Raw genomic sequence first — 26,239 nt, 5'->3', positions numbered from 1 at the left:
GTGAGCAGATAGTGATAGGACAAGAGGGAATGACTTTAAACTGGAAGAGGGGACATGCAGGTTAGATGTTAGGCAGAAATTTTTTACGGAGAGGGCGGTGAGGCCCTGGCACTGCTGCCCAGAGCTGTGGGTGCCCCATCCCTGGAGGTGCTCCAGGCCAGGTTGGATGGGCACTGGGCCTGAGCTGGTGGGGGGGAGCAGTGCCCGTGGCAAGGAGTTGGGGCTGGCTGGGCTTTAAGGTCCCTTTCAGGCTAATTTATTTTGTGATTCCATGATTCTAGCAGAGCTGCTCATTCATCTCATCTTCTGCACCTCAGGGCCCACATACAGATAATGTCTGACAAACTCTCCAGCACCCATCCTCAGCATTTTCAGTCTGAAACTCGGTTTCAGAAACTGTGATAAAGACAGTGCTGAGCCCACTCCTTGTACAGAGTCAACCTTGTAAAGAGGCATTGGGAAAAAAAAAAGAGCTTCATAATCATGTAGGAAAAAGGAGGAGGAAGGATGCAATCCTGGTATACCCCATCACAGTGCAGAGAGGCAAGAAACGCCCCTCTCCTTCCTTTTGTAGTGAGAAATGCCTTATAATTTAAAAAGGCTTACACTGCAGCAGCTGAGACGTCAGTGCTTTTTCTCCGGGTTTTCTGCCTGTGGTACTGACAACTGTCAGAAAGTTGCCTGGAAGCAAGAAACTCTGCCAAAACAATACAGTACAAGGGAAAGGCACAACTGAAAGTCACATCTGAAAAGGCAAGACACCGTGCCAAAGCAGTCAGCAGCCCTGTGGATATTCTAGACTGTTTAATCCTTCAGATGTATGCCAAATATATACCTGCAAGTCCTCAGCAGACAGCTTTGCTTCAATCACAGGCTCACTCCCAAGCAAAGCAAATATTAGTTCCTTCCTTCTGCTGCAGCCTCTAATAATAAGTTACAATTTAAACTAATGATCACAATTGTCATACAATGCTAATAATTGGAGCCCTAATAGTCCTGTTCTTGGAGCTACAGTCCAGCAAGTAGATCTCCCCATCCGCAACCCCACTGTGCTCGAGGTAACTGCAGCAGAGCAGAGCTGGGACAATTGCTACCCAGTGGCCTCCCTCTGCTTCCTGGTGCGCTGGGCCATGCTGCTGGGTGGTGCCCCCAGAGAGCAATGTGCAGCAGCCTGAGCAGTGGAGCGATGCTGATGTGCTGTGGCATTTGCTGGTGCTGCGTGCTTTCCTTTGCTGTGAAGATTTGTTCCCTGCTGCAGACGTGCGTAGGCTCAGCCCAAGGCAACGATAAGAAGCTCCCTGGCACCATTTTGGTCGGGGACTGCTGCTGGTGACGGTCCCTGGGCAGAAAGTTGGCAGGAACCTGTGTGTGAGCAGCCCAAGCTGTCTCTGTGGTGCCTTTTTTAACCCTCGGGCTGGGACTGCAGAGGGGGAGGCAGAAGCGGAGCTCTGCACGGAGGCAGCTGTAGCCAGAGGAGGAAAAGGGGTCATTGCCAACACACCATGAATCCCAGTTGCTGCCGGGGGAAAGGTCCCTCCTTGAGGCTTTTCCCTCCGCTGGGCAGGAGGGACCAAGAGCATTTTGCATGCTCTATTTTCCTGGCAGCTCAAAGCAAGGCCCGCGGCTCAGATGTCATTGTGAAATGCTTTTTCCGTTCCTTGCAAATATTTAACCACTGTATTTTCCTCATGCCAGCCTGCTGACAGCACCAAGATGCCGCTGCAAAGCACAAGCCAAAAGGACAGAAGTACATTTGCGTTCCTTCCAAGTTCATCAGCAATGCAGGGCTGAGAGTTGGGCTGCTGAGCTGGAGAGGGACCAGCAGGGTCTGGGGGACACGCTCTCCCCAAGCAACCCCTCCCAGCACATGCAGGTGGCTCACGTAAATGTATGGCAAGAATAATTCCTCCCCTCCCCTCGCTGGCCACTGCTGCAGGATTTTTGTCGCGGTGCTTTCTTCCAATCTCTGCCGCCCTCTGCTGATGCGAAGCCAAGGCAGAGGAGAGCCCTTGTGATGAGCCAAAGCGTCAGGTTTTTGCTGCAAAAGCTCACTTATCCTCGTTAAAACGCCACCGCAGGCACAGCCTGTGTTTTCTTTCTCTTTGTCCCTGACAGAAACCCTGAAGCCATAAAGCACATCACTCAGGGCAGTATTTCTTGTTTAATCACACCGCAGTGCTTTAGGAGTTCATCCTTTTTGCCTTGCAAGAAGTAAATACTGGTTTAACCAATTCACAGACAAGTAGGGTGAAGAAAAAAAAGGTAAGATGAGGGTTAAAGGCTCTGTCTTGGAACTGCATCCCTACACTTAGAATTTCCCACCTCACTTTCTCTTTGCACCTTCAGAAGCCATTCTGCAAAAGTTAGCCTTGACCCATCTATGGCTGTTTACAGCCCCAAATTCCCACCTGCAGCTCAGTGAAAAGACCAGATCACCTCTTGTCTGCCTGGACTGCACACACAGGACTCTGGGGAAGAGCAGAGGCAGCCTGAGAGCCCTGCGCCTGCTCTGGAGCCCAATGGGAAATGCTTCCCAAACACCCGCGGGGAGCTGACCAGCACCAGTGAGGCGATTCCCAGCCGGCTTCGCTCAGCAGAGGGAGGGAGGCAATGCAGCCCTGCAGATAACATACCAACACAGACATCTAGCCCCTTGTTTCCCTCCTGCACCTCTAGGAACAATCACTTCATTCTTCAATGCTTGAATTTACCCCTCTGCAACGCGAGAGCCTCATTTCCATTGTAAAGCAGCTTGAGAACTGTTGGTAACGAGATTTATGATTATTGAGGAGTTATTTAGTACAGCTTTTAGATCCTGCCTCATTGATTTTGCTTTACAGACTTGGCGGCTCCTGTTGCTATTACTGGGTAACTCACCCCGGCCACTCAGAGGTTGTTCCTAGAGAAGGACCCAGCGCTCGGAGCTGCACAGAGAAGAGCACTGGCTGTGACCACCAGAGGATTTAGGCTAACTTAGATCTAGAATATTGCTGAGGAGCTCAGTGGAAAGTAGCAGGTGACAGCAGCCCCAGAGCAGGTAATTCCTGCAGCCAGTTCAACACCCCTGGGCCAGCTCTGCCATCCCACACTTCTTCACTCTGCCATATAAACCCTGGCAAAGGGCTTGTGCTGTAGGTGGGTTCTCTAAGATGACATAAGCTTTGATCCTTGAAAATGATTTGTTTTAATAATCTAAGCTGCAAAACAACAGGGCAAATGGAGACATCCTGTTTTGAGTCATGGTACTTGGTTTCAGGTGAGAACCACAGAATCTCATGGATTGGAAGGGACCTCAAAGCCCACACAGCTCTGACCCCCAGCTGTGGGCAGGGCTGCCCCCATCAGCTCAGGCTGCCCAAGGCCCATCCAACCTGGCCTAATGAGCACTTCCAGGGATGGGGCACCACAGCTCTGGGCAGCAGTGCCAGAGCCTCACTGCTCTCTGAGTAAAGAATTTCTGCCTAACATCTAACCTAAATCTCCCCTCTTTTAGTTTAAAGCCATTCCCTCTTGTCCTGTCACTATCTGCTTGTGTAAAAAGTTGGTCCGCTTCCTGCTTATAAGCTCCCTTCAAATACTGGAAGGCTGCAATGAGGCCATCTACTAACCCACTTCTTTTAGGAGGTGGATTAGTAGCTGGGAAACACCAACTCACTCCAAGACTTCATTAGTTTGTCTTACTTGGGTAGCAACTAGCAGTTTCCCCCTCAGTACACCCTCAGTACAATCTACACCATTTGGCTTAGTGGGATTAATAACAAATCACACACACACACAAAAAAGCTAATTTGTCACAAGCGCATTGCCTGAACATCCTACGTGTGAGTGTATTTCAGTGTCTGAAGGACAAGAGTCTGTCTACAAAGAGAAAGGTTTTATGAAGCCCATAAGACATCAAACTGCTCAGCAGCATTTCTCCTTCATTCATACAAGTTGCTATTGGTCCACACTCACAAAATGAAGTCTCCCTCCAAGTAGCTGAGCTGCCAGTTCACAGCCTGGCATGAAACGGCACATGCCCAGGGTTGGTTTTATTTGTGCTTCACCTCTCTGGCCATTGATGTCTGCTCCTCAAATCCTGCAGCCTCAACTGCATGCACCAAGGAACCTTGATGCTTTCACAGATGATGCCCTCACAAGCGATGCCCTGAGAAAGGCAGAAGATGTTGCTGAAGCCTCACATGCTGATTGTGCACAGCCTTCTGTGTGCAGGTGAGGAAGGTGATGTAAATCTCCCCATTTCTACAGGTGCTAGACTCAGCAGTGCCTCTGACAGGTCCTCGGAATGCAGCACCTCCAAACATGTCATTGTCATACCCTATGGTTGCTTTTAACCTCAAACCAAATCCCAAGCAGGAGCTCAGTGCTCAGCTTCTAGTCCCTAAATCTGGATTTTCACTGAAGCACATTTTTGCTTTGCTCTGAACCCCATTCACAGACATACAGCATTTGCAGACAGGAGACGTTGCAGCAGGAGACACCAACATACCTGGTGGTACTGGTGTGCTCTGGGACATCTCAGCAGCACCGGGCCCTTTCCTCTGCAGGACACAAGAAATCATCATTGAGCTGCACTGACAGATTTTGATTTTCATATACTGGCAGAAAATGGTCAATTCTTAATAAGGTAATTGAAGCTCCTCTTTAATAAACCAGCACAAAGCATTTTACAGCTTCTGGCTAGTATCCAGTGTAACTGAAGTTCAGATCAAGGGATCGACAAAGAAACATCCATAGCATCTAATGCTTATTGACCAGACTTTAAAAGCAGCAGGCAGGCTGCGGCAGGAGCTCTCTGGAGAGCTCGCTGCTTCGCCTCCAGTGGGGGATGTCTGCGCTTTGGCTCACGCTGTGCCGCGCACAGTGAGCGCCTTGCAGCCTCCCATCTCCCCCCGGAGAGATCCCAGCTTCCTCTTTTTTCCACCATCCGCTTCTATCCGTTACTGCAACAGCAGCTGAAAGCTCGGTATGAGGCAGCCTGCCTTAGATCAGGCAGAAAGGCTTGGCTTATCACCGCCAAAACACGATGCTCCGCTCCCATTGTTAGGTTGTTGCACTAATTAATATATCTGAGGGGGCTGTGGGGAGCGCACACTGATTTAGTGCGAGAGTGGCGGAGAGAGGCTGAGTGGAAGCGTGATGCTGGAGTACGTTGCTTTATTTAACTCCGGATTCCTTCACCTCCCTACAGCGGCAGCTTTCTGCCTGTGCATCTCTAACGCTCTCTCCATCACAGCCCCAGGCATCACAACAACTTTGATTTCTTAAAGACAGACACAACTATATTTGTACCGAATTATTTTTACCCATAAATATCACAGATGTGAGTACAGCACAAGAAATGAGAGAGTCTTAACAAAACCAACCCCCATGCTCATCCCTGACACTGCAATCTGCTTGGGAATAATCTAGAGTTTTCAGGTCAAACTGAAGGCTGTAAAATAAAATCCACGAGGCTCTCATTCTCCATTCTCTAGCACATCTCTGTGGAAAAAGAACGGTGGCCTTTTCCTGCTGTAATTTCTGCAGGAGAATAGACTTTTCCAGTTTGTGCTACCTGCTTTTATCTTCCTTTGGCATTGCTTTAAATCTTTGTGCCCTCCTCTCTCACTGCAGCAGCTGAAACCCATCTGGCCTGTCTCATTTCTCCTCTTCTCCACTGCGTCCGTCCTTCCCCTCCTCCAGAACTGCATCTCACGCTGGGTTCCCATTGCTTTCCTGGGATGAACGCTCTTCTGGTTTTCTCCTCCACTCTCAGCAGTGCTTCCGCTACATCATTTCCAGCGCCGTATGCTTCTCCCTCTTGCATCTGCCTCTTCCTTCCCACAGTTGCCTTCTTTTCTTGCCTTCCTTTCACTAAAACAAGCAGTCGGTTAGTATTCCCACCTGGGATGAAGAGCGCTAAGCACCACTCTTGGGTACGGTTTTGAATTCCCATTGCTAACAGCCATTCTCCTCTGGTTACCCAAAAGGGAGCTCAGCAGACAAGTTTTCAGCTGCCAGCTTAGGAAGCATTCTCAGGAGTATTCTGTTTCTGTCGATAGCTCTTCCATTGCTACCATCACACATTGAGATCATATATCTTAGTATTTTTCCATAGGAAAAGACAAATTAGCCAGAATTCTGTGACCTTCAAAAAGCAATCATTAATTATCTCAAGTCTCCAAGAAGCAGCACAAGTGCAGCAGTAGCCCAACAAGAGCTGGCTTTGGAGCCCAGCAACTCAACACAGCAACACAGCACACCTCCTGTCCTGAGCAACCAGCAGAACAGACAGAACCCAACTCCTGCACCAAATACATTCAGTGAACATTTTATAGGGGTGGCCCTGAAAGTAAGGGAATGATATCTGCATATATATCGAAGAATAGGAAGAGGGTAGTTGCTAATGAGGATGTTCTGTGGGACCTGATCATAATGCAAATGGTAAGGAATAAAGGGTGGAGATTGTACTAGTTTTGGCTGGGATTGAGTTAATTTTCTTCACAACGTCTCATATGGTGCCATGTTTTGTATTTGTGATCACAACAGTGCTGGTAACACACCAATGTTTTAGTTGTTGCTGAGCAGTGCCCACACAGCATCAAGACCTTCTCTGTTTCTCATGCTGTCCTGCCAGCAAGGAGGCTGGAGTTGCACAAGGAGAGGACACAGCCTGGAGAGCTGACCAAAGGTATGCTCCATACCACATGACTTTGTACTCAACCCCTTGTTTAACAGCAACAAAAGCTAAGGGAAAGGAGGAGCAACTTGGAGGGGACATTCAGAGCAATGGCACTTGTCTTCCCAAGTAATTGTTACATACGGTGAGCCCTGCTTTCCTGGAAATGGGTGAAAATTTGCCTGCCAAAGATATGTAATGAATTAATTTCTTATTTTGCTTTCCTTGCACACAGAGATCTTGCTTTACCTATTAAACTGACTTTATCTCAAACCCACGAGTTTTCTCACTTTTACCTTTCTGGTTCTGTCCCCATCCCACTGCGAGTAGGTGAGCGAGCAGCTGTTTCATGTTTGGCTGCCTACTGGGGTTAACCCACACCATAGCTATAATCAGGAATGTCTCGAGGAAGCTTGCACCTTTTGTATGCACCAGGACACATGCAAAGATTCGTCTCATTGGCAGGATTACAATTTGCATTTACGCTGCTAAAATGCAAATGCAGCTGTGGGCCAGCTGAGATCATACCTGTAATTCCAACTCTTAAAATAACCCAGATGTGTGATTGAGTTACATTGGCCACTTGACACATTATAATAGCAGGGGTCCACGGGGTTCACACCAACAGATCAGGCCAGCAGGATTTACCTGGAATCTGCAACAGCACCAACTAACCCCATTCCTCTGCGCTGGGGCTTCAGGGAGTACTGCCTGGGCTGAGCAGTGTTTTTCCAGGGAGGTGAGGGCAGGTGGCACAAGATGCAAGGACATCCCTACAAGAGCTGTCACCTCTTCCTCACCCTCATTCCTCTCCACAGGTGAGGGCTCCTGCATTACACCCATGGGCTCGGGCTCTGCCCCAAACTTGCAGGACACCCACAGCTCCACAGCTCCTCGCCTGAGGTTTGGCGGAGGCCTGCCCATGGTGCTCCGGTTGCAGCATTCAACCACTTTCCAGCACTTGCTTTCTGCTTCACCATCTGCTTCTAAATATATTCTGTTACCACATTATTTAGCAGGGACTGTTGATGCACAGAAATAAGCAGGTTTAACACTCACCATCATGCTGTATTTCTGCAAAGTCAAATACTACGTGTCACTTCCTTTGGTGAGCGTAAGTGCTCTAATCTTTATGAAGGGAAAGCATGGAGAGTGATAAAATCACTCACTGCTGCTCATGCCAGTGCTATGTCCCCTGTGTCCCAGGCAGCTTCTCTCTTCTGTTCTGGGTGTGGCCATGCTCTGCAGACACGTTGGATGCACCAGGCTCTGAGGCCAAACCCCATGGGGCTCTACCCACAGGGTTCATAGGGCTGTGGATAATTTGGTGTGTGAGAAGTAAGGTGACTGCAGTCTCCTCCACTCAAGGAAGCTCAGCACTCTCTCCTTGGAAAGGGTGGTGGATCCCTAAGGTCCATGGTCCTCAGGAAACTGCAGTGCTTGCTTTTCATGGAAAATACACACCATGTGCTGTAATCAGAGTGCTGGATCCCTACATTCCACATTATTTCACATACAGGAAAGTGTGTTAAAGAAAATTTTATCACACACAGATGGAACTGTATCTCTGCGATTGCCATCCACATGCCTGATCCTCACCTGCTTTTAGCAAAGGTGTGATCCAAAGGACAATGAAAATAACAAACATCTTTCTGAACTGCCTGGGTTAGAACAGGCTGTTTGCCCAGCTACGCATCATAAAAAGGTTAAAAAAACAACTCTGAAGATCAGCTGTAAACTGTCATATTATACAAAAACTACATTTACATATATGCACGTAAGCTTTATATATATGTAAACTATGTTTACACATGTAAACAAGTGTTAAAGGCTTTGCTAGCGTCGATTGGTTCCTACAGGCTGAGCTATTTGAATTCCTCGAGATAAGACATAGGCACCTAATTTTTTTCACTGCATTGGGGACATTAAGCTAAGATATTTATATGAAAAAACTCATATTTTTCAATAGTTGGAACTCTTAAGGCCTTAATCAGGTTAGAGGGATTTAGAAGCTAGATTGTGATCTGCAATAGAAATAGAATCGCTTTTTTCTAATGCTATCAACTGATGATTTGAAAAGGAAGGAAAATCTCACCATTTCAGTAGGCTTCTGTTCTCCACGTCTACACAAGACATGCTCCGGCAGCCGGGTGCCATCCTTCTGGTTTCCTGCAGTTCTGTGGCATTTCAAGGCAGTACTGCAGAAAACAGATGTATTTCTATGGTAATCATTTTAACACCTTTGACATTGTTTTGTAACTACCTTGGATCCTGTTGCGCTTCACAAAGCTGCAGAGAGAGATGAAGGCTGACAAGTCTAAATTTAAGGAGCAGGGCAGACCTGATTCACCTTCTGGCAATGACACTGGGTCCCTGTGCGAGCGGGTACATTGCTGGTGTCTGTGCAATATTTTGGCTTCACACAGGTTGGCCCAGGACTCCTTCCTGCTTCAGCCATGTGTTTCAGGAGAAATTTTCCTGGTGAGAAAGTGGGTGGCATCCAGTCACTGGCAGCACACCCGCATCATGTGTTACAGTGCTGCAGGCAGCATTTGGTCTGCATTCGCCTTCACCGGCCCTGTGAGAGGCCAAGGATGGCTGGGGCTAACATAAGATCAACACAATAGTGCACTGTGTAGGCACATCAAGACTAAGCTTGGTGCTTTGCTGCAAAAATGTCTGAGCCAACGCGTGCTTCAATAGCAGCATTTGTATTTGATAAATACTCTGTTTAGGAGACCCTCATATTAGTCACTGGGAGAACAACTCACCAAGAGCAGCCCTGTGGAGAAGCACCTGAAGGTTCCAGTGGACGAAAAGCTGGACATGAGCCAGCTGTGTGCTCTCGCAGCCCGGAAGTCCAACGGTATCCTGGGCTGCATCAAAAGTGGGGTGGCCAGTGGCGAGAGGGAGGGGATTGTCCCCCTCTGCTATGCCCTTGTGAGGCCCCACCTGGAGGGGGTCTTGCTGTATCCAGGCCCCCAGCACAAGAGAAACATGGAGCTGTTGGAGCAGGTGCACAGAGGAGGCTGTGAAGATGAGGCTATGAAGATGATCAAAGGGCTGAAGTACCTCTCCTATAAAGAAGAGTTGAGAGAGTTGGGCTTGTTCAGCCTGGAGAAGAGAAGGCTTCAAGCAGACTTCATTGCAGCCCTCCAATACCTGAAGGGAGCTTAGAAACTGGAGGGGGACTTGACTTTTTTACACAGTCTGATAGTGACAAGACAAGGGGGAATGGCTTTAAACTAAAAGAGGGGAGATTTAGGTTAGATGTCAGGAGGAAATTCTTCACACAGAGGGCGGTGAGGCCCTGGCACACGCTGCTCATAGAGCTGTGGGTGCCCCATACCTGGAGGACATCCCTGCCCCCCGGTGAGGGGCAGCCCTGCTGCCGGCTGGGGGTTGGGACTGGGTGGGCTTTGAGATCCCTTCTAACCTCAGTCATTCTATGATAGTCTCTCCTTCTCATGCTACAAGTATTCATCAGGCCTTTTTAGAGAGAGGAAATTGTTGGTGAGTTGAGGATAATATTTTCAGTGTGATTTGGCTTTTAATATTTCTGTACTGTGTGACTTCTGTCACACCCAGTGTCAGCCTTGCTTCTTGCAGACAGTCTCTTCCAAAGCCATTTTCTTGTGCTGGTTATACCTCACATATCGGAGAAAAAACGAGTAGAAATCCACTGCCGCCTGCCTTCCCTGCCCAGCCACCCGCAGCTAATAAAGGCTAAGCCATGCTAAGGAAATAAATAGCATGCTGGAATACTGAAGATCTCACTCCCCTGAAACAAAGTAAATATCTCCAGTATTTACAGTACCAAAGTTATATTGGAAAATGCTCCCACAGAGACACTGACTCAACAGGAAGTGTTATTGGGGTTTCAGCTAGCACACGGACTCAAGTCCCAGCTGCAAAGCCTGTTGCCATCTCTTAAGCAGTGGAAGGCCAGGACCACACAGCTCCTGCCTGTCTGGATAAGAAGCAGTGGAGCATTGCTGACACCCAGGGAAAATAATAAAAAAAATATATAATACTCAACCTCTGTTTTAGTCAATGATAAAACTAAGGACCAGAATATAATTTAGAGATGCACATCTGCTCTTTTTGTTGACCCCGGCTCTCTCCTGCTCATCACATTGCCAAATCCCTCATACTATAATAGCCTGGAAGCACGGGGTCTCACTGGGAGGCATAGAGACTTCCCCGGGTACACAGCAGCTTTGATGCAAACGTGGGGCAAGGCTCTGGACTTGCAGCTTCCTCACTGCAGGAAGCCGGGTCTGTCCAGCAGAGTGGCTGAACGTAGGACCTGGCAGCTGGCAGAATCTCAGGCTGAGCAATTCACACTACTGGAAACAGAGGGGAAGACAACTCCAAATGCTCTGTGAGAATGCTTTGCAGCTGCTTCAGCCCCTCTAGTGGCTCAGATCCCCAGCCGTGGAGCTGCAGGCACTTTCCACAGCGTCAGATCAGTATTTCCCAGTGTGCTCCTGACTCAGCCTCCAGGCACAGCACGTAGCAGACACGGAGGCTGGTGTGGCCTGCTCTGCAAGCTGCTTTCCCTTGGAAGCTTATCTCCCAAATACATGATTCCTGAATCTCCTCAAACAATCGTGTTTCAGAAGGAAGGTGAGAAAAAGAAAGGCCTTATGGGACTGGCTTTGCTTCTGGGGAAATGGAAGACAGCAAGGAACCAAGATAAACACCCTCAGCAGTAGCGTGGAGCAGGTACTTCACACACTGCACCCTTTCCATAACTCATCCTCAGCAAACTGCACTGAGCATGTGCTACCCTGTCCCAAAACCTGATCCCTCTCTCACAGAAAAGGCATCCCCTGAGTCTCAGCCTCAGCCTTCCTTTCACATTCTCATTGTTTCCAGCTGCCAGTCCCTCTTCAGTCCTCCCAAACCCGCCTTCCCCAGATATCAGCAGGGCTATCACCACAAGGAGAAATTGCTTGGTGTTTCTCAAACCATATCTGTACTTCCTGGCTCTTGGCTTTGAAAGCTGCTTGGGGCAGTCCGAACTGTGACCCAGGGGAGTCCTGTGCCAAAACCTGGGAGCTGCAGCAACTCCCAACTCCTGGCTGCAGCCTGAGTTCCCACCCTGGGAGCAGTTGCTGGGAGAGCCAGCCTTTCTCCATCCCATTCTGCCTGGGTGATGCTGGCCAGGGGAGCAGGACACCAAAGGCACAGAGCAAGGGGAGCTCCTGGGGTAGTCACCAGAACATCACTCCCTCCAGCAGAGGCAAAGAAAGGAAGGAAACATGGCTATTTTCATTTTTATATAAAGACAAAACCTTCTTAAGTTTAGAGTTCCTTCACTCACATTGCTCCTCAGACCCACTCCAGAGCTCTCAGTGCATCTTTGGGGATGGATTGAGGCAGATTTCACTCCTTGTTTCCCAGCAGCTGAAGCCCAGCTCTCAACATTCATTTTTACAGCTTTTAATCATGTTCCAGGTACCAGCTCATCCCAGGTAGGATGGAAATCAGGATCCTTTGACATCCTCCCCATGCTCTACCTTCCCCTCCTGCTCCACAGTGCATCTGGTCATCAACTCTCTGAGTTACCTACTCACTGAGATAGCATTTATGTCTCATTTTGCCACAAAACTCAAGTGTAGGTGTTTTCCTATTGCCAGCCACCCCCTCAGACCTCCCAAGGGGACGCTTACATCCCCTGAGCTCAATCTGTGCACCAAGTCCTCTGATGCTAGCGGCAGGCTGAGCACTTATCACCAATAACATGACTTCCTGGGGAGCAGAGAGGGACAGTAACCCATACGGTCATATGAATAAGCACCTGAAATGATGAATCAGAAAAAAACACAGGCTCATTAAGTACGTCAGGTCTTATAGTAACAAGCTCTTTCAAACAAAAAGGGAACAAAAAGGTCTATGCCTTGCCTTCTTCATCCACACAGAGAGAAAAAGCCTGCTAGTGCTGACCAGGGGTGGATTCTGACTGCAGGATGCATCCTAGAAGGGGCAGCTTTCACAGCCGTCAGCCATGTGTTGGCCTACAGCTCTCTGGCTCACAGCTGGCTGCCCACCAAAGCTGCTGCAGTGCCTGAACATGAGCTCTCCTCTCCAGGCTGCATGCACTGTGCAGATGGAGATGCTGAGGGAATAGCAGCTGCAGTAAAGGCAGAAAGGCTGCACTGCTTGAAATTCATTGACTTACAAAAACTAACTTACCAAAACCAGCATGCCGCAGCAAAAAAACACTCATCTCCCTTGCTGTTCTGTAAGCTTAAGAGCTAATGGATATATCTGATTTTTTTTATTGCTCCCAATCTGAAATTTCACTTTCCAAATTCCAGCCCAGACCAAACTTCTGCTGCCAAGTTACAAACCCTGAAAATAAGGCACTGAGGAATATGTGACTGCAATAGAAATGATGGCACTGCCTCAACTCAAAAGGGACAGAACTGTGGCTTATAAATATTCCAAGGTGACAGTATATGAGAAGGCTGGGAATTATGAATATTTTTAATAGATAGCAGGAGAAAGCATTCACTTACAGGTAGTAAGGGAAGAAAGTATTTGCAGGTAGAGGGAAATTCTTGGTAGGAAAGAGGTTGAGAAACTTATTGCTAGTGGCACCTTGGGCCTGTTTCCTTCACTTGGCAGATGCAAAGGATGCCAGTGGGCAATGAGGTGAGATCCCTTTTAAGGGTCACACCATGGCTCAGACCAAACAGAGCTAAGGTACTAAGGGAGAGCTGGTCATAACCCACCAAAGTACCAGCACAAATGCTATCACCTTCCAGCAAAAGGTAACCAACACATTTGCTTTGTCTCCCTCATATAAAACAGCAAAATCCATCTCCAGCCACTTCTACAGTATGAAGAAAATGAAGGTGTCAGGCACTAAAGGTGCATGTCCGTTGCTAATTTATGAACTCAACCAAGTTCACAAACTAGGCAGTCTGCCATTGTGTCTGCAGGCTGACGAACACAAGAACAAAGGGACTGACTATGGAGTGAGGGTTACATCATCACTTGATGAGCTCTGCAACAGCTCACTGTTGCTATCGGACATTGTGACCTACGCAAATCTTCTGCAATGTGTTTGCCTTCAGCATACACTCACACAAATGCGTGACCCTCACTTAAGTTGCATAAGTTGCAGAGTGCTGGTGCCACCTAGTTCGGTGTTTTAAAAGGTGGAAACAAAACATTAGAAGAGATCACTTTTTTTCAGTGCTTTAACAGGTCCCTTGTATTTCTTTACAGCTTTTCCAGCTTACAGTTTCGGTGCAACAGCCTTCGGCAGCAGCACAACAGCCTCTGGGTCCAGTCCAAACCTACAATTTCCTTCAGAAGTTTCCAGGGCAATGCTTCATGCTGTCAGGTTATGTCTGCATCCCCATCATCCTGCACACATCTGGGTAGAAGGGAACAGCTGGGGCAGCATATTTTAGCTGCCCTCGTCTCTGCAAGCAGCTTTGAGACTGCTTCTTTCACTACTACTTCAATGTGTCTATCCTGTTTGAGAGTCTTAGCACACATTGCTCTACTTTGGCTAATTAATTTTTAAAGAAGGTTTGTATATTAATGCAAATTCTATTAGCAATGCCTCTTGGCAGCCTGTGTATTACATGTGATGCCAGTAGCATGACAACACTTGACAGTCGCCACAGTGGTAAATTACATATATTATTATTTCATGCCCCTTTTAATGTTTTTAAGACACATCCTTAAAATAAGTCAGAATGCTTAGCATGCTTCTATTAACTCACAAAAATATTCCTTCTTAATTTAGCAAAGCGTATGTTCTCATTAGAGCTATAGATGCCAGATAAGACTGGCACGCACCATGTGTGGTGTGAAATGGCGTAGTTGTGTTGCCTTCAGTGGGACTGCAGAGACTGATATCAACAGTGACTGACACGCTATTCCTTTGCAATTGAAACTTGATATTCCAAGCTGGATGACGATCACCAGGGGTTAACCACAACATCTAATAGCAAGCCCATTTATGCTACAAACTGTTTCCGTGATTCAAGTTCATAAATCTCTGCTTGTGTGCCAACCACTGAAGAGGGACAAAGGGAGATGCTGCACAAGTAAAAACCACCAATTGGGAGAGTTATAGCACTACAATTAGGGGCAGCACTGACTGCACTGAATTCCACCATTTCATATTAAAAAAGAACAATCTGCTGACAAGTTGCATTCCACAGCAAACAAACTGTGCTGACTGCTCATGATCCAGCACGACTTGGACACAGAAAGGGCACCATGCAAAATCCAAGCACGGATGATCAGAAGCGGAAGGTAGCACAGAAGGGAAAAGAAAATTGAACAGGGCTAGAACATGAATGAGGAGACTATTTTCAGGGCTATGTTCATGGGGTCAGCAGGGCTTGAAAGCTTGTGATGGGACATGAGAGAAAGGGAAAAGCAATGGGAAAAAGGAGAAGTCCTGAAACAAATAGGGACATGGCTGGCCCCGCAGGAATCAGATGTGAAAGACCAACTCTTTGAGCAGTAAGAAGATGTTAGAGCCCAGAGCAGAAACAGAGGCTGCAACAATCACCATGTAACAGAGGAAAAAAACAAAACATTGGCAAATGCTCTTTGCCCTTTTGTGCCTGGTCCAGGTATTCAATCTTTTACTGCTCTGCTAGTCCATAAAAGTAAAACTAATCAAAAGATCTCAGCTCCTTATGGGTGTTAAGTGTGATGCCACACAATAAAGCTTATTGATTTCTAGTTCCTTGCCTTTTTTTGTTGTTGTTGTTTTTGGAAAATACAGAAAGACACACACACAGCAGACATAGGGACACCAGCAGTTAAGCTCTCAGAAGTAGCAATACACTAGAAGCAAGGCCTCACAGGCAACTTTACCTCAGCCTTCATAGCACTGTGACAACCTAGAGCTGTACCCTCGGCTTTGTCCAGGCTTCCTGCCTCACGTCACTTGATCAGGGCTGGATATTTTGCTCCAGCAAACATTGCTTGCCCTCTCCATCCTTTGACTTAGTAACCTTAGCATCCTTCAAACAAAAGGAGCAGATCCACTGATAAGGTCAAGCTACTCTCTGTCCCTGAAGCATTTGTGACTGCTCAGCTGAGTTTACCTAGGTAAGACAGGTATCGTAATGGAAGGCAAGCAGGGCCAGCCAACAAAATGTGGTCAGAAGATGTTAAGTGCCCTCACAAAAATGATTTGTGACTGGATAACATAATGCCTGTGTCAGGAGCCAGCAAGATAAAATAGGTCAGCTCAGCTTTATGGCTGACTCCTGCTACAGACAGACCTACTGAAGATGTTGCTGCCTGCAGACATTTTTGGTTTTCCACATAATGTTTTTGTTTCCCCCTGCAGGTCATCAGCTGTGATGAACACCACTTGCAAACACCATGACACAAGCCAGTGCATGCTGTGTGACCACAGAGACAGCTGGCTCTGCAGTGGGCAAGTTGCTAAAAACAGTAATTTGTGTCTACATTCACTTGCATCTTCTCCATCCCCTTCCTCCCTGAGAAAGAAAAGACTCTTATTTCTATCATCTGAAGACTCAGAGCAGCTTGGGGAGAAGCAGAGGCTAGGAGAAGTGTGGTGGGCAGTGTACAGGGGAGACAGGCATCACTTGGAGCTTGTGAATGGCTCTCTCTGTTCCTTTGAGTCTCAGCTCCCCACTTGATATTTGGTTCCAGGTCAGACGCCCTGTTGAACCCCAACCAGCTTTCCTGAAGTCCTCCCTCAGGCACACTTTTGTTCATCCAGAAAGCAAAAGGGATGGGGAAAAGAGACCAAAAAAGCATTGGCACAGCTTTGCATTGGACTACCACATGCTGCTCTTCAGGTCTCCCCTCTTACCCTTTGAACGACCTATTTCTACTCTCTGATCTCAGGTCTGGTGATTGAAATACCGAAAGAAAATTATCCATACTTTTCTCAGCCACGATATATGACATCTCCAATCCCAGCATGCTGCCCTTCCCTCCCTCTGCTAGTTCTGAGGCAGACTACAGTTCTTTTCCACTCACTGAGATTTGATTGCTGGTGAGAAAGACTTTGGCAAAACCTCCTATTCTGAGGCACATGGCACATATGATAAATCAATGGCAATCATCCCATCCCCAATGTCAGAACCTAAAGAGAGATGAAATCTACGATATTTGAAGACTTCACAAGAACAAGTTTCCTTTTTTTAATTCAACTGTGGGATTTCCTGTAACTGAAATAATCTTCAAATTACTCTTTTCTGGTTGGAAGGAAAATTTTGCTTTACAAAGCACACAGCGATGCCTCAAAGCAGTTCTTCCCTACTTCCTAAGAACAAAAGGTCACCACTAGAAAAGATGCAGGAAGCAGAGAACTTGCATGTACAAAGACCAAATGTAGGTCAAGCCTAATCTGCTTTGAATAATTTTGACTTCTGCTCAGTGCAGAGGAAAACTCCTCTCCAAGCCAGACTGCTGAGAGAGAGAAAGTGACCTCCACCTCTCCACTCCTTCCTAGGCCGCAGTTCTAACCAGCCCCAAGACCTTGCAGTCAGCAGCATAACGCAAGTATTAAAGATCTCAGCCTCAGTTGTTTGGCTTCGCATCATCTAAAGGTATGTTGCTGGGGCTCTTAGGACACAAGGTGTATTTATCCTAGGTAGCGTTCATACCCTCACCGGAGCTAACTGAGACATACTTACACAGCTGCCAGCAGACCACCAGCTGCAGGACACACGTTATGCTGCCAGGCACTGATGGGGTAGGTCCCAACAAAATCAGCTCTACCATCACTTCAGCGAACTTGCCTCTGCAGACCGTGCTCCATTCCTGCAGCAAACCAAGCTTTCTGACACTGCAGCAATGGACTTCAGGGACTCACTAAAGGGAGCTTCCTTATCTCCTAAAGAGAGATTAAGGCATCAGCAGCTGCAGTCAGGAATGCTTGCCAACAGCTCATTCACAAAGAGCAAGAAGTAGGGAGAAAGCATATATCAACACTGAAATTCAGTGGTGGCAGTGCTGGATTGCTAAAAAGCAGGTGAGCCTTGAAACTGGCATATGGGAGAGTCTTCAAAAGGTCTGATCCCATCCTGAGTCTGAAAGCACCTCGTATGAAGGGAGCTCAGCAAACAGCACTTTCAACAGCACAGGGAGAATCAATTTGATCTTGAGCAGAAAGCAGAAAAAAACCACAGCTCCTGTGAAACACGAGTGGGAGGGAAAGAACATAAGACTTCAATAAACTCCGCTTCATAGCCCAAAGTTATGAAAACAACTTAAAAATTAAAGGAAAACAGTGCTACCCTATATGCCAACTTGTGACTTTAGGGCAGGAGGGCTCATGGTTTTTTCTTTGATTTAGAGGATTTTGCCAATGAGGGACAGATCCAACAACCAAAACATAATCAACTCCCTAAGGGAGAGGAAGGTGCCAGTTTCTTCTTTCTGGTAACCCATGACAGGATGTGTAGGAGCAGCACAAAGCTGCACCAGGGGAAGTTCAGACTGGACATTAGGAACAATTTCTTTACCACGAGGTGGTCACACAACAGACCAGGCTTCCTAGAGAGGTGGCAGATGGCCCATGCCTGTCAGTGTCAAGAGGCATTTGGACAATGCCCTCAGTAATATGCTTTGACTTCTGGTTGTCCCTGAAGTGGTCAGGCAGTTGGACTCAGTGATCTCCTTAGGTCCCTCCCAGCTGAACCATTCATTCTAAAATGCTGATGACCACACTAGGAAAATTGCAGGACCCCTCTCCTCAGGTTGCCTTGAATGCAATCCATCAAAGAAGAGGAGGAAAGTTACCTCACCCTGCCAGTGCCCAATCTCTTTGCTCAATGCTTGCTGAGCCTTCCTAAATGTCTGTCAGCAGATGACAAAATATTTCTTGAAGTGCAGCTTACAGACTGCTGCACAAAAATAGTTTATTTGCTTACAGTGCTGGGGATGCAGCATTACGGATGCTTTCAAGTCACTTGAAGTACAGTACAATTACAACATGAGCCACTGGAGCAGAAAACCTGATTTTTTTTCCCTATTGTTTCCTTTCCCCTTTCAGGCTCTCTCTAATGCTATAAGCTTCTCTTTTTTTTTTTTTTTTTGCTTCCTAATGTTACACAAGAAGCTGCTTAGAAGTGCAGGGGTTATAAATAGTTCCTTTGTTGGTCACCTTATTAATGAAGTATTGGTAAAACCAAAATTGAAACTGCATTTGTAGCGCCCAAATAATGTTGCTTTGCATTTAAAGAGTAACTTTCAACACCAAACCCAAAGATTTTTCATGACCATCTTAGTCACTCACAAAATGGCTTTCAAGGAAGATTCTGCATACTCTGAAAACTCAGATCACGAATTAGGGCTGCCTACATCACAAAATTATACTCATCAACTGAGTCAGCACTGGAATAAGATTAACATTAACAAGACTTGATAGACAATAAGACAAATTTAAGGTACTGCAGAAAGTTCATTACAGTGCAAATGCACCATGTAACACTTGCCACTGGAAAAATTACTACCATATATTTAAAAGCTAATTTTCAAAAATATGTTTTGCAGCAACTTTGAGTGCTCAAATGAAAAACGGTGTTACACAACTGAAAGAGTTCTTAGCCAAATTTTGCTTCTAGCTATATGCGTTACTATTACAGTGCTTAATGAGATTTGGTCTTAGAGCTGAGAATCAGAGCAGTAACGTGCAATTTTATTTATCTATATACATATCTCCTCTGAAATGGTGCTGATTTAGAGCTTGGTGGAGGAGTTATAAAAAGTTCTAAAATAATTTTATTTTTTGCATTTGTACCTTGGCAGCTGGCAACTTTACATAAATTAATATAGATCAAATTCAGCACAGTGGTCTCCTCTTCTGAAGTGACCCACTGCAATTTTGGGTGCCTTGTCTTTACCTTGTCCTGCCTGAAACCCCATTAGAGAGCTGTCACTTTTTAGAGGATGAGAGTCCTTGATGCTTCTGGAGACCACCTCCTCTAAAGTCAGGGAGAGCGTGACACCCAAGCCAGAAGTGGTTGAAACTACTGACCATGATATTTCTGTTCTGTGGCAACCCTGAAGTCTCAGACCTTCATGGTGGGAACAGCTACTGCCCCCACTCACCCAGGCTGTATGCTGTTTTTATCACTCAGCTTCAGCCCCTACCTTGTCCAGATCCCTTTCTTGGGCTTAGCCAGAGAGGAAGCACAGTTCCCTCCAGCATTTCTTGTCAACTTCCTTTTGCCAAAGCTATTCTGCTTTGCTACTGTTTTACTCCTATTTTAGCCAGATCCTACATGGCCACTGAGAATCAGTTCCCCAGATTTCGCCTGGCAAAGAAAAATATGTTGGTGTTATAGGAAAAAGAGCACCATATGGCAGTTGTTTGATCACTAAGCAGAAGTTGCAGTTTTTTGAAAACTGATGAGCTCCACCTGTCCAGAAAGTTTTTTCCTCTTCCTATACACTACAAGCTTATTTGTGCATTGCTCACGTCCCCAGTGTCCAGAATAAGGAAATTCTAGAGATTCATTCTAGACATGCATTTATTCCTGACACATTACCCACAATCTGCAATGGCACTATTGTCTTGAAACATGATGTAGGGCTCAATTTTCCCCATCAGGAACACTGCCAATCTTTGATACTCAAGCATCCATAGCTGATGGGATTTTCCTGCATGTTTCCAAGGGTACTGACTCAACCTGGAGCCGCTATATTTGCACATAACCTCAGAGGCATATATAGATGAGAGTTCAATTACAGGAGGCTGACATATTAATAGTCTGCTTTTAAGAGCCTCTGACATTATCTTGGACTAGTATTGCAAGCCAAGAATCCTTGTTCAATGTATTTGACATTTATATCTATATTAAAATCACTTAAGTACATAAGTAGTATTCATTCTCTCATGGGACAATCTGAGGTGTTCACTCTGACCTGCTCCCCAGTACCTATAAGAGGCAGATCACTAGATTGGTACACTTTGTGCATCATATCATAGTGTGGACTGGAGACATCTGCAACACAAGAAAGTACTAGGAAAGACATGAGGAGAGGGAGAGTAAACATGATTTCCCAGTGCAAGGATGCGGGCCCTTGCTTTCTTTGTGCTGTGCAACTATTTGCTAAAGGAAATAATTTTGCTAAAGATGCACCACATCCTTTGTGAAATTACTCTAAATGCTGATTTTCCATCTGCTGCACAGCTCCAGCTTTTGAAAGATATTTGGGGACCTGGCTCCCAACAATTTCAGATAGGTGTCTGGCTTGGTTTAAAAATTAAATTCCTGTCTTTTCATGTAACAACATACATAGGGAGTTCAACTCTTGTAATGAGGGAAACAGTAGACAATCTAGAAATGATGCAAGAAAGACTTGACCTTGAAACAAGATGCAAATTATTTACTTTGCTGTGAAAGTGAGGTTATTGACCGCGTCTGTGCCTCATATACAAAAATAACAAATTTTGTTACACCAAAGACTTCACTTGTTTGAAGTAGGCTCTCAAGCATAACAGCAAATGAAAGGTGAAGTTTCTTCTCATTATATGTGCTTCAGAAGAAGTCTTACTCTAGATTAACTCACTTGCCACTAATATCTGCCTCCCAGGAAGCTTGGCTGGTAGCCCCACAGGAATTGCATACTTTAACACTGACAAGGTATGATTTATTGAGTGAAAACAGCCTCAATAAGGATTTCCCCGTAGGAAGCTGCCTATCAAAGCTCTTATCTTTGAGGCATCAGGCATAGCACCCCAAAGGTAGGGCAGAAAGGGCTACGGAGCCCAACATAAGTAGTATTCTTTGTTCCACATCAAGGCTCCAGGACCTCAATCACTCATCATTGCCTTTTTTTCAGTACTCTGACAAGTCTGCAAGTGACAGATTAGAAAGATGCCTTGACAATGAATAGTCCCCTTGATAAGGCTGAGGTTGGCTGCCTGCGCATTTTCTCCTTGTAAGTAACTTGGAAATATTGTACCTTCGCTGTAGGAACCCAAGGAGTTTAATTTTCCTAGACTGTTCATTTTTAAACAGGTCTTTTTCCCCCCCCACACATTTTCACACACCATATTTATACATGCATTCACATTTTGAATCCTTCAGGTTCTATAATTTAAAGGAAGTTATTTTAAAAACTTTTCAAAAAGGAAGCACTTGAATCATCTATCCATGAAGTCAAGCACTTTCATTATCATGAGTCTATCCACCAAGGGATCTAAGGGAGCCCAAACAAAATTAATAGCTATCCTAAAAACCTTCTGAGATATCAACAATAATTGAAGACTATTCTGTAAGAATCTTTCAGGGCTAGCTGATGACTTATTGGAAGTTTGAGCTAATCTCCCAATAAGTCAAGGTCCCAAACAGCTACCTTGGTTTTAATCTAAAGCCTAAACTCGGACATCATGGCAAAGACACTTAATGCATTTAACAGAAGAAATACGTCACTAAGTCAGTCATACATTCTACTTTTGTCACTATGGGATCTTCCAGAAAATTGGAATCTTGCTGCAACTTTCATTTCTCATCCCAGTTCCGACAGATCGCCATAGAGCCAATATGTGGCTGCTGTAAATTTTCTGTTGAAGCCAGCAGCATTACACCAAATCAAGTCAACTAATTCAAGCTCATAATTCACCCTCTGTATAAAAATAAAAACTCAGTATACTGTCATTTTTTCTTCTTGGTTGTACAAAGGTCTAAAAAGTTTACTCAAAGAAACAATTAGTTCATTCATTCACCCTGGGATCTGTTCATTCTGACCATTTATGCACTCTCCCTCTCATCTCTGAATACCATTGTAGCAGACTGAACTGCTTAAAATGAAGTATTCAAATAAGACTGCACTTATATCGTTCATTTCCAGAGTACATTAAATATGAATCTTCCAAATTTTTTTCTTCACAGCTTTGTATTTTTTTGTCACAATTGGATGAAAAGTAGCAAACTCCTGGATCTCAGTGAGGAATATCAAGGATGCTGATATTTTTGACGTACATCCTATGCTCTTCTGCTGTTTATAGAATAGAGTATTTTCAGTCCCAGCAGTCCCACAAGACACCCGGTGTTTGTGTCAGTCATTGCCCGCAGCCAACATCAGCACAACAGTTTGGTAAGGACTGTGACAGCCCTCACCAGGGTTTTGGAAACTGTGGAGCATAACCTAGCTCTTCCCTTTAGGAACAGATATTCAGGGAAGACAACAAGCAGCAGGCCGGCTGCAGGGAGGCCAATACCCCACCTCAGGGAAAAGCAACCCCAGTGAGCAAAGAGCACCACAACTTCCGTGGCAAGCTACTACGTCAAGTAGTAGAAATTCACTGCTGTCAGTGGGACAGTGCTGCAGGAGAAGCAGCCTTGGCTTTGACAGGGTGGGATGGAAGAAAGGGCTGAGGATTCTGTGAATCATGCTGTGCTGCTGGCCTCAAAATCTCACATGCCAATGTCTCCGTTGTTTTCACAATCTGCCAGGACTAGCTCCTATCTGAGAAAGCACAGCACTTTAGAGAAAATAACTGTAGGGACAGGTAGCCATCCTTTTCAGTGTCTCCCAGAAATGCCACACCTCTTCCCATATCAGGGTTTAAGGAAAATTTTTCCTTTCCCCCTTCCACAGTCCTCTCCCAGCTGCACTCCTCGGTGCTAGAAAAAGTCAAATGCCCACTGAACTCCACACTGGAGCAAAAGAAACAGCACAAAGGAGCGCTAGCATGTGTGCTGAGCCAGGGCTGTGGCAAATCACTGCTGCCACATAGCAGTGATGTGTCAAGTCTGGTGCTGCACTTCCTATACTTGGCAGCACCAGCCCTACAGATATATCTGTTGTTATTCCATGGGGCTCTTATCACCGCAGATTTAATGTTTTGCTTCCTTCTTAGTATGGTTGACAAGAATGAGGCAGTTGAAGAAAGACACATCAAGGTCCTCTGTGCCAATTCTGGCAGGTTATGTTTTCAGCAGGGAATATCACTTCTCTTACCAGCTAATTCCCACCTCCTTTTCCTTCCCCCACATGATGCTCCCTGTTGTTTAGGCACTAATGAAGTCATCAGAATGGTTACGGGACTCTGGAGATCACTTATCAGAAATTCTACATCTATTTTAAAGGCCTGTTTCATTCACAAATGTAAAGATTTCTCTCATTAGGATACTCCTCAGTATCTGATTTACTGGAGAAAATTGATGTGATTCAGGTCAAAAGCAGAGAAACGTGTCGGCTGCATCACTACAAAGAAAAGTGGTATGATCAATAGTTGCCTGCATACTTTCTCACCACAGAAAGGACAGCTGCTCGAACACATGGGAAGAGATGAGTAAGAGCACAAATGAAAAAAACAATATATCCTCTCTTCAGCACTTTACGGGGCAAATACAACTATTAAAGAGTCAAAAGTGTAAGACTGTTTGAGAAATACAATGGTAGCCTGGAGTTTTTGTCTACCATTCATAACTCACCACTGCCCCCGGACAAATCTCTGCCTGGGTGAGCAGCACAAGGGGCACTGATGAACTTCACCCACAAACCATCTTTTGGAGCAGAATGAGACTGCTTTTGTTAGGGAATCCTGTAGCTCACTGAAGTAATTTGATATCGGAATAGCCTTCGGTATTCTGCTTTCTTTAGAAGAGTCACATACCTCTCAGAATTTGGATAGCAGAGAAAACAGCAGTTACCTTTACATACATATATCAACATTTTGAGATCCTCTACCAAACTAGACTTGAGAATGGATTCAGCTAATTTGGAGGTTACCATTTAAGCTAGCTGGAAAACTCAATCTCACTGGCCTGCTATACACAGGGATTTGGGTTGCCTCAGGTCTAGAACAGCTCCAGTTTCATCAGTCTTGCCCTCTCTGGAAGGCACAGATGACAAACCATGGTATGGTTGCTCTGCTGGTGTTCAAACCTGCTTTAGGTCTGGTTGTTACAACGACAGTTTACAACAGAGAGGGATGATTCTTCACCATGGTTGACTTACACAATAAATATAGCCCACTTCCAATGCCACCTGTGTAACCTCTGTTAAGTGAAAGAAACTATCCCAGCATCCTCATTGTTTCCTACTGGACAAGAACTAGGAAGTTAGTGAATTAGGAAGTTAGTAATGGTATTGGGATCTCTGACATCTGTTACAACATTTCAGTCTGCCCAAGGTCTTTGATATCCATTCAGTAATTGATGAAGTTATCTGGAGATAATCCTGAGAGCAAAGGCATTCAAATCACAATCATTCATATCAGGCTTGGCTGCATATAGGAGAAGCTGAAGAACCTGAGAAGCAAGCTCTCCTAACTTTGTGGAAGAGAAGAGCAAGTATAAGGCATTATCAGCGGATGATAAGGAAGCCACATCACATCCACACTTTCTGGGTATCTTTCATCCAAGCTGCTCATATATGATCCCTCATCAATACCGTGTGCTCTGGAACATCTTCAAGCACTAAAGGACTGAGTTTCATGCCATGAGCCAGCAGTGTGTCCTTGCAGCCAAGAAGGCCAATGGTATATTGCGGTGCATCAAGAAAAGCGTGGCCAGCAGGTGCCATTACTGGTGCTTTTCTCTCCCTGCCCAAATAAATCATAACAGCAGTACACTTCATACTAGACTGAAGCCTACAATTAAGAATTCAGTCATGTTCAGATCTCTAATTGGCTTCTCCCAGGGGAAAGAGAGGCTCAGCAATGTGTTGTGTACACTGAGAACCAAACAGGTCTTCAGAAAATACCTTAGAAAGTTGTTGAGGTCCTTTCTGGTGATGGCAGGAAGTACAAGGAAAGAAAATATTAGCATTTACAGCTCTAATTTTTTGAAATGGACGTTTCTTTCCCTGAAGATTCACAAGACTTAAATATGCTTTCCAGAGCAGCCAGCTGCTGCCTGCCATCTCCCCCACACCCATGCAAAAGCAAGTGGGCTAAGTTACTGCAGCATCTTTCTTTGCTTTGGTCTTTTTTTTTTTTTTTTTAATTGTTTTATTTTTAGATCTCTTCCTCCAGTTCTCAGAACAGCTCCTGCGCATCCCTGCCATTTCAGACTCATTTCCTCCAGTGGATTTCAGATTCTTACGATATTTCAAGTATCCCTAGATGAAGATGTCAGGACAGATTGTTTTGCTTGATCTCAGTACAACTTTTCCTTATTTTCACCAGGCTCCTGAGAAATACTTGCTTCTGAGTAAGTCGAGGACAGCAAAACTGCACTGCACACAGTTCTATTTCTTCTACCATGAGTTTTGATGCTTGTTAGGAAATGTTACAATACAGGTTACACAAAAGTCAATCCTTTCTCCTCACCTCAAGTCAAGCCAGACTTAGACCACGTGCTCCAAGAATGGCAAACAATACACTAGGGCTTCTTTCATCAGATAAATTATGGTTTGGAAGTGGAAAGAATAGCTGGGCAAGTTACAGCTCCCTTTAGTTCATTTCCACCTGGGATTTCTATACTATTAATGAGAAATTGTATCAACAAGGGGTAAAGTATCCTTAACTCTTCATGAAATCAGCACATTCCCTGCAGCAGACTTCAGAATATTTTCAATCCAATATTTCTGGTTGTTTTTGACTCATGGAAGAGCAAACTACAACAACATAAAGTAAGTAAACAGCCA

At 45.5% G+C, this 26,239-nt stretch overlaps 1 long non-coding RNA gene across 1 annotated transcript in view; it reads right to left on the bottom strand.

Annotated features, from left to right (window-relative positions):
* The window catches only part of LOC110395544, a 37,256-nt gene continuing 15,783 nt past the window's right edge, over positions 4,767-26,239 (bottom strand). The window contains exons 2-3 of the long non-coding RNA XR_002436447.1: positions 8,757-8,859; positions 4,767-5,856 (exon numbers count right to left, since the gene is read on the bottom strand). This is a non-coding gene — a long non-coding RNA (uncharacterized LOC110395544). The remainder of the gene's footprint in view (positions 5,857-8,756; positions 8,860-26,239) is intronic.

This window comes from Numida meleagris, chromosome 3, assembly GCF_002078875.1.
Source record: "Numida meleagris isolate 19003 breed g44 Domestic line chromosome 3, NumMel1.0, whole genome shotgun sequence".
Classification (NCBI taxonomy): domain Eukaryota; kingdom Metazoa; phylum Chordata; class Aves; order Galliformes; family Numididae; genus Numida; species Numida meleagris.
The sequence above is the reverse complement of the archived record's forward strand: the minus strand, read 5'-3'. Positions and strand labels throughout refer to the sequence as shown.